Source organism: Pteropus alecto, unplaced genomic scaffold (genome assembly GCF_000325575.1).
Source record: "Pteropus alecto unplaced genomic scaffold, ASM32557v1 scaffold24, whole genome shotgun sequence".
NCBI classification, from domain to species: Eukaryota; Metazoa; Chordata; class Mammalia; order Chiroptera; family Pteropodidae; genus Pteropus; species Pteropus alecto.
Window position 1 is genome coordinate 7,782,653 of NW_006439192.1, and position 9,382 is coordinate 7,792,034.

At 36.6% G+C, this 9,382-nt stretch overlaps 1 pseudogene; it reads left to right on the plus strand.

Moving 5' to 3' along the window:
* Positions 1 to 853: 853 nt before the first annotated feature.
* Positions 854 to 973, plus strand: LOC112483410 (annotated as a pseudogene).
* Positions 974 to 9,382: the final 8,409 nt, after the last annotated feature.

Genomic DNA, 9,382 nt, shown 5'->3' on the forward strand with positions numbered 1-9,382 from the left:
GCTCTGCCCCTGAAACAATAATATGAAACCTCAAACTTTAAGATTTATTAAAATTATTTCACCATTTTACTTAATCTATGACATTTAAGTTATTTTATGTAGGAAGAATATTATTTTAACTATATATCTTGAAATGTTGTATTATAAAACTTACTTTAATATAATTTAATATATATATTCATTTATTCAATACATATGGATCGAAGGAATAATGTTTACCAGGTACTGTGCTAATTCAGAAAGGCACATCTTAACTTATTTTCAGTTAGCAAGCAATATGTTGTTTAATTTATCTTAAATTATCTACATATAAAAATAGTTTTCTTGTCAAAAATTCTAACTGGCATCATATCACATTGAAGACTGAATTTATATCAAAACATGTTTTCAAATCAATCCTATGTTAAGCCAGCAAATCCAGAGCAAAAAAAAAAAAAAAAAAGACTTTACTACCTAGACTGAAATTCATTCTTTTTTCATTAAAATATGAAGCGGTTTAGTATTTGTATGTATTATTTTTAATTGACAAGGTGCAAGATGGTGATATTTACAAGTATCTCTCTGCGAATAACACATTTTCGGTATGGATAGCATTACTCCCATTTAATGAAGAGGAAAACTAATATATAACCACCACTATATTGCCTCTTTCTAACCTATATTTTAGGCTAGAAACATTTGATGTGTCACTAAAACATTTGATCAGCAGAAGATAACTCAAACCGATGATAAAGATCTACTTGAAGGGAATGTGAAGAAATATTTTTCAGTTTCTACTCCTAATTTGTTATTTAAAATCTGTGTTCCTTACATTTATTTTCTTCAATCAATAGCACATTATAAGACTATATTAGTCTACAGCCATGCTATCCTGAACAAGCTGGATTGCATCTGATCTCAGAAGCTAAGCAGGGTTGGGCCTGGTAAGTACTTGGATGGGAGACCAACTTAGGAAGACCAGGTGCTGTAGGTGAAAAAAATTAAAAAATAAGGGATTGTAAATTGACAAGGTCCTTGCAATCTGTGAGGTCAACCAAGGGTTGCCTTACCTAAAATAAATAAATAAATAAAAATTAAAAATAAATAAATAAAAATAAAAATAAAGAATATATTAAACAATGATCAATAGAAAGTAAAAATTCAAAGTATGCAAAGATCGCCATGGTAGCTACTGGTATTCAACTGAGTAGTAACTCATCTGCCAAATGGGAGAATCACAAGCCTCTCTTTTAAAACAGAAGATCTCATGTTGTTCTCTTTTGAAAGGGCAAAAAAATACTAGCATGTGTATTTGTTCATAAAAATTAAGATCCACTACTGCTGCCTTTAGTGATATGGTCACCCTGGAACACCTTTGCAAACAAGCAACTATGAGCACGTAGTAGATGGTAGGTCCTACTCTTTCCTTTCAGCCAGTCAATAAATGTTTTGAGCACATCCTATTTCCTAAATGTGATACTATTGCTCCTGCCTACAACCTATCATTAGTTCTTCAGAAATTTGGAGATGAAATCTAAATTCTTTTGCAAGAAATACACAACACCCCTTACAATCTAAGTGAAGCCATTCCATCCATGCTTTTTGTAGATACCGTGCTTTTGTACATGTCCCTACTTTTGCTGGGATGTGTCTTCCACTCTCTGCTTTTCCACTTAGCTAACACCTTCATATCTTTCTAAAAGTTCAAAATTCACTCTTCCCAGGAACCTCCCTGACCAAAATGGCTGCCTTTCCTCCACTCTCACACATGCTTCATTTTCTGAAAATTTATTCACAACACCACTATAATTCTTGCCTTAACACTTAAGGTAACTGAGATGTGATGAGGGATGCCTCTTTTCTCACCTTCTGCTCACCCTCACTTAATTATAGAGCTATGTGGGAATGGCCAAACCCAGAATCTCAAAGGCTGAGAACCACAGAGAATGTTCTTCCTACTTGTCAGTAGAGAGTCAGCTGTGGCTTCACTCCTCATCTTCTGAAGTCTAGGCCAAAAAAAAAAAAAAATACAGTCCCTATCTGGGTCTTACATATCCCTTGGCAGAAGGAGAGAAGCAGGAAAGCTGGAGAAACATTCCAATGGTTCCTAAAACTTCTACTAAGAATGCACCCTATCCTTGCCAATCAGATTGGCCAAATCAAATCACATGGCTAACCCTGATATAGGTGAGGTTGGGAAGTATACTCCTTCTGAGGCAGGCACAAATCTCATGACAACAGGCAGAGAGGTATCCTCCTCTTACAAGGAAAGAGAGAGAAAATAATCAGGAACAATAATGCAATCTGCTACGAGCAAATAGCTTTCCTCTTCTATCTTCACTAATAGGAATTAAGTCCATGTATGGTTGTGCCGTGTGTTGAGGCAGAGCCCATGTCTGGATTTGGATTGCATTTAAGAACCACTCAGTAGCTTTGGAGTTCCCATTGTTTTATGTCAAGCACCAAAGACTTACGTATTTTTTTCCCAATCCCTCTTCAAAACTTCCAGTTCAATTTTATTTCATAGGATTCTATTCATTGTTCTCTTCTAGCTCCTTCTTTACAGTCTTTACCAAAACAAACACACCTGTTCTCCTATACTTCTCCATCTCCTATTCTTGCTAAGCATGAAAATAAACAGAGTAGTGACAAAAATGGCTAGCAGTGACAAAATGGCCAACAGTGGGAAAGCACTAAGGCTCAATGAGCCCCCAAAAGTTCCCACAGTCATAACCTGACTGCCTTTCTTAACAGATACGTGGAAGCTCCAAAATACTTTGTAAAGATGGATTCTCCCACCTTCTTCAATCTGTAACTCCACCTATCTTCTGTCCAAAGGCTTAAAACATAAAAATAGTGAGATTTGGTATAAAGCCGATGAAACATAATCTTCAGAGTTGTATTAATTTCCTGTGACAAATTACCAGAAACCTAGTAGTTTAAGACAACACATATTTATTCTCTCACAGTTCTGGAGACCTCAAGTCTGAAATCAGTATCCTTGGTCCCAAATCAGGGCATCTGCAGGACTCCACTCTCTCTGGAGGCTCTAGGGGACATGTGTTCCTTGCCTCTCCAAGTTTCTGGTAGCTTCTGGGATTTCTGATTTACAGTCATATCACTTTAGTCTCTGCCTCCAGGGTCACACTGTCTCATCCTCTTCTGCCTGTGTCAAATCTTCCTTTGCCAATCTTTTACAAAGATATATGTGATTGCATTTAAGAACCACTCAGATAATCCAAGATAATCTCTGCATCTCAAAACTCCCCTTGAAAGACAAGAGGATATCACAGTTTCACATACTCATGACTATTTGTTTTCCCCAAACCCAATGTCATGAAGATAAAATTGAAAAAATAAATAAACAAACAAATATCGGTCACCAGAGAGAAAACACTGACCCTTGCCACCTTAGAGTACTTCACATGCAGGAAGACAACAATCAAGGGACTTTGAGCAAATGCCAGCAAGTGTCAAGTTAAAGGAAGGAAAAATGCAGTCTCGTGCTTTCAGACTCTCTCCGCCAGGTGGCGTGTGCTGAACCTTTGAAAACACAAAAATCAAAAAAGATTTTGGTAAGTGACTTGTATTTCCTTCCAAGTATAAATAGAAACTTCGCTTTCTAGGAACGATAGGTTAAGCCCCCAAAAAAAGGAAATCGAATTCAGATGCAAGATTATGGAAGAATTTTTTTGGCCATACTTCTGCCTTCTATTTTTCTCTGAAACTGTCACCGCTGGATGGGAAGCGGATTCTACCAGGCCTTTCCTCATAAATAAATGGTTGTTAAACTTTTTGGTAATAAGTCACCTGTTTTCTTCATGCCCTGAAGTATGGGTGGGGGAAACTACTGATGACTCTTAAAAGGTAAAAGTTTACTGTTCTTATGAATCTGAAATATTCATACTTGAAACAGAAAGTCTTGCCCAAAACCTCAACTTAGACCTTGCCATGTAAGGTATTAAGATTGTCTTGTATTATAAGGTGCTTAACAATTTACAAAATAAGAAGGGACATTGGATTCAGAAATCCTGGACTTTCCATCCTGGCTCTAACTCTTAAAACTGTGAAACTTTGGTCAAGTCACAACATGTAGGAGTATAAGAGCCTGTTTCAATATCCACAAAAGGATGAAACTATTGACAAATGTTTAGGAAGCCAAGTGATGTGAAATCTTAAAGCCTGAGATACTCAACATCACTAATCATTAGGGACATGCAAATCAAAATCACAATGAGATAACCACTCGACACCCATTAGAATAGGTATGATCTAAATAAATAAATATCAAATGTTAATGAGGATATGGAAAATTTGAAAACTTTCTACATTGCTGGTGGAAATGTAAAATCATGCAGCTGCTGTGGAAAACACTTTAGCAGTTCTTCAAAAAGCTGAACACAGAATTACCTTAATCCAGCAATTCCACTCATAGGTACTGAAAGCAGGGACTCAAACAAATACTTGTACACCAATGTCTGCGGCAGCATTATTTACAATAGCCAAAAGGTAGAAACAACACAAGTGTCCATGAGCAGAAGAATGGATAAACAAAATGTGGCTATACAATGGAATATTATGCAGTCATAAAAAGGAATAAAGTTCTGACATATGTTACAAGATAAATGAAATCACCATGCTAAGTAAAATAAGCCAGTCACAAGAAGATAAATATTGTATGATTCCATTATATGAAGTAGCTAGAATAGGAAAATTCACAGAGACAGAAAGTAGATTAGAGGTTACCTGAGGCTGAGGGAAAAGGACATGGGAAGTTATTGCTTAATGGTTAAAGAGTTTCTGTTTGTGATAATGAAAAAATTTTAGAAGTAAGTACTGGTGATGATAGTAAAGCATGGAATGTAATTAATTCCACTAAATTTTAGACTTAAAAATGGTTAAAATTGTACATTTTATGATGTGTATATTTTACCACAATAAAGAAGTACAAAAAAATAATGATAACTGGGTGGTTTTAGATCAAATTAGCATTCAAAATCAAGAACAGAGTAAGGAATGGTATTTTTCTAAGTGACTATATTTGGTGATTAACTTTTCTTTTCCACAGAAAAAAAGAAACCTCAAGGCCTGGCACATAACTCATTCAAATCACATTTGTATTCAACTCACATGTGTTGAGTTTCTTCCGGCCCATTTGATCCTTCCAGGAATTCTGCAAGGAACCCCAAGAACCATGGCCAAAACACCCGCTGTCCTTCTAGGTGCAGACTATTGATTAGTCTTAGGCAGAGAGGACAGTAGCAGAAAGAACACAGTGAAGAGAAAGAATTTAGAAGAGAACATCTGGTGAGCCAAGTAGTCTATGTGTGTTCTTGATCCCTCCTTGAAGCCCAAGTTCTACCTCTGCGTTCTTCCCAGATTCCTCAGTAAGAATGAATTTCTCTATATCTATTAGTTTCGAGTCTCTTTAAGACATTTCCCCCATCTGCCCTCATGTAAGGGTTATATTTGCATGCGTCTCATTGGGCATCTTATGAAGACCTAGAAGGCAAGGTCTTTCTCCTTCCCCTCTCTTCCTCCTCCTGTCATCCCACCTTCATTCCCACTATCTGCAATAGTCTTAGGAGATGTTTGCCATACTCACTGCCCAAGCTCACTCCAATCTGACAGCAGAGTAGCTTTACCAAGTATTTTTCTCCATAAAAATTGCTTTTCATCTGGTTTATTTACAGTAATCTCAGCTGTTATCAACTCCTCTCCCTCCCCCAAGATACCCATGCATCACCACCACAAAACCTCAAACACAGGCACACACTTACTAATCCTGAAAATGATAAGAAGTAAACGTCACTGACAGGGAGACTATCTGAAGGAAGGCACTGTGAAAAAAGCCTGGATTCAGGCTTCAATTCAATATAGCATCAGACTATGTTCACATATAAAAATGATTAATAACACCCAGTCGCTCTTCTTCAAGGAGCTAGCAATTGTCTTTGTACAAGAATCTTTCACTGAAAAGAGCAATATCTTCCCCCACTGCACAAGATAAAGTCAGGAACAAGCTGTTGTTGATATAATTTTCGCATTTTACTTCATTTAAATTTTACATCAGTCCTTCTCAATCTGGTTTCTGCTTACCTCTCTAGCCTCTCTCACTGACTCTACCTAGCACTCTAGTCTCCAGCCAGGCAGATCTACCTTCAGTCTGTTATCTGACGGTACCAATTATCTCTTGTCTCCAATCCTCTACAAATGGTGTTTCTCCTGCCTAGACCCTCTGCCCTGTCACCACCACTACCCTCAACATTCTTCTAGCCAATGTCTACTCATTTTTCAGGTCTTATCTCAGAAGTCCCTTCCTCCTGAAAACCTTCCATGCCACCTCTACACTCCCAAGACTGAGTTTGCTACCTGTCCTTCAAGATCCCATAGGGCCCAATTATTATCTCGAAGGTAGCACGAATCAGGCTCTTAAAATGAATGTTGGTGTTCACATGCTTGTTTTCTCTACTAAGCTGAGTGGTCCATAAATATAGACATCATTTGTATACCAAGAATCGCACTCATTACCTGGCACATGATAATCATTATATATGATAAGCACTCCAATAAATATCTGTTCAATAGTTGTGATAGGTAATATTTTCTTATATTTTAAAGATAAAAAAGCTGAAGCTAAGGAGGTTTAAAAATGTATCCAAGCTTGCAAGCAAAACAGCTAGATTTGAGCCCCAGTTCCTCCAGCTCACTAGCCCATCTCATAAGCAAATCCCTCCACTAAAGTATGTGAGAATTTGAATTAATCAAGGACTATTGAAAAGTTCCCATTGGAGTCCTCAGTTCTTTTTCTATTTCACCATAATACTCCATCAGAAATCCCCTCAATATCCAGTGATGAGGTGGAGGGCATAAGTTGAAAAAAATTGGCATCTTCTTTCCATGATAGTTTGTTTTCTCTTTAAATTATATATTTTTTCAGGGCTCTGATGTTGAATAATAAGCCTTAAGAACTTTACTGGAAACCTTTCCTTTTCTCTGATATAGAAAAACAGTTAATATAATGGACTGAGTTGCCCACCTAATTACTCCATTCCTGGAGCTATTTAGGGCCTTTGGGGAATCTATAAAAGCCAGTTACATTTCAGGATAAAGGCATTCTCATAAGAACTGGAAGAATTTTCAGGTTTTGAGATTTCTCAGTGGTGCTCAGCAGAAAGCAGCCATGGTTCAAGGTCAGGAGCCTGAAGTGATCTGAGCCCACTGTGTAGTTGGTTATCTATCGCCATGCAACACACTGCTCCAAAATTCAAAGCATAAAACAAATACTTATTATCTCACAATTTCTGTGGGTCAGGAATGACTTAGCTGGATGCCTCTGGCATGGGGTCTCTTATGACATTACAGTCAAGATGTTGGCTGGGGCTGCCATTATCTAAAGGCTTGAATGGGGCTAGAGGATTCACTTCTTAGATGGCTCACTCACCTGGCTGTTATCAGGAGGCTTCAGCTCCTTGCCATTTGGGTATCTCCATAGGTTGCTAGAGTATCTCCATTATATTGGTAGTATCTGACACCAATTCCACTGTTTGGGTTTTTCCCCATACCAAGAAATTCTCTGACACCAGCTAGGTGTCTTACAATTCAGCTCAATTCTGACACTATCAACCTGGAGATGGCATGAGATTCCACAGGTTAAAGGTTAAGTCCCACAGACTATCTCCACTTCAGACACCAATCATACGCCCAGATTGTTATCTATACTTCGGACTATTTGGCTATATTATTCAGAGGTTCCACTCCCAGTTTATTACAAACGATATTAAAGGATATAAATCAATAGCCGGTAAAAGAGACACACAGGATGAGGTATGTGGGAAGGGAAGCAGAGCTTCCATGCTCTCTCCAGGTGTGCCACTCTCCCAGCAGCTCCACATGTTCACCATCTGGAAGCTCTCTAAACTCTGAACTTTGGGGGCTTTGTTGAGGCTTCATAACATAGATATTATTGATATTATTGATTAAATCATTGGCTGTTACTGTTAGAATTCAATTTGGTGATCTGTTGAATGATCTGATGAAGAAAAGGAACCAAGGGAGCCTGAGGAATTCCGGCTTCAAGATTAGGCAACTGGAAGAAAGGGAGTGTGTCCCTAATGAAATAGGAAATAGGGCAAGAGTGGGGAGAAGAAAGAAAGCAGTTTGGTTGGAGTACATTGGGTTTTAGTGCTTGTAGGAGAAATACTAACACAAAAGCCACTCATTAGTTTAGGCTCACTGGACAGAGACTAATTTGAATTAATAGAAAACTAAATGATAGACTTTATGTGAAAAATTATGATTCTGTTGTATTTTTTGTTTTACTTTGCTTTGTTTTATTTTTCTTTTTTATTTTATTTTGATTTGTGTTTTTTCTTTTTTGTTTTTTTTTTTTTTTACTGTCTATTTGACCTGTCTTATTGAATATTCTTTTGTAAACATATAAGAATATTATTATTGCTTGGATTGAAATGATTATTTCCAAATTCTTAGAGGTACCAGAAAACTTCTTTTCCTACATATGTTTTAAATGTCTCTTTCTAATTGTTTATCCAATGATGCATTCACACAGTGAAATACTTGCAACCAGTTAAGATGCTTGTACTTAAAATATTTAATGAATGGAAAAATAGTCATGAAATACTCCTAAGTGAAAAAGAGAAGATTACAAAATAGTATGTACAATATGATTCTAATTTTCATAAAAATATTGATTATCTTTACACAGGGAAAAAAATGGAAAGCAAAACAGCAAATAATCATTCTACCTCTGAGTATTGGGATTTGGGAATGATTTTTTATTTCCTTGTTGTGCCTTTATGCATTTGCCAAATTCAAAATAATGAATATTTAACATACTAAAAAAATATTTTTAAATTAACATTGTTTCCAAATGTTTTGTCTTATAAACTTATTCTATACTTATCTTAAAACCAAAAATAAATTCACCAAATCAGCAAAGGTTATTTTTGGATTGTGAGAATAAAAATAATCTGTTTTCTTTAAGGGTTTTTTTTTTTCGCATTTTTTCCCATAATGGAAATGTTTATAATTAGAAACAGGCATTTAGAAGGAAACAGATTTATTTCCTTTCTCTGTCTCATAAAAGTTAGCTGTCAGGAAAGAACCTCCTGTTAGTCATTTACACCTCAGTATGAATTTGACAGCTCTCCCTCAGAGGTATTTATGTTCACATTATGCTCTCTAATTAGGAGGATATCTGAGGTCTATAAAGTTCAGAAGTCATCTGTCTTAGCCCACCTACCGCTCCACCAGACTTTCATAAATAACATCGTTTTGTTCTCAAAAGAGATCTCTTCTTCGTGACAAATAGCTCTGTGTGCATGGTTTCCTCCTTTGAACATATTTCCCACATATTTTGGCTCTTCAGTGTTCAGCGTGAGTT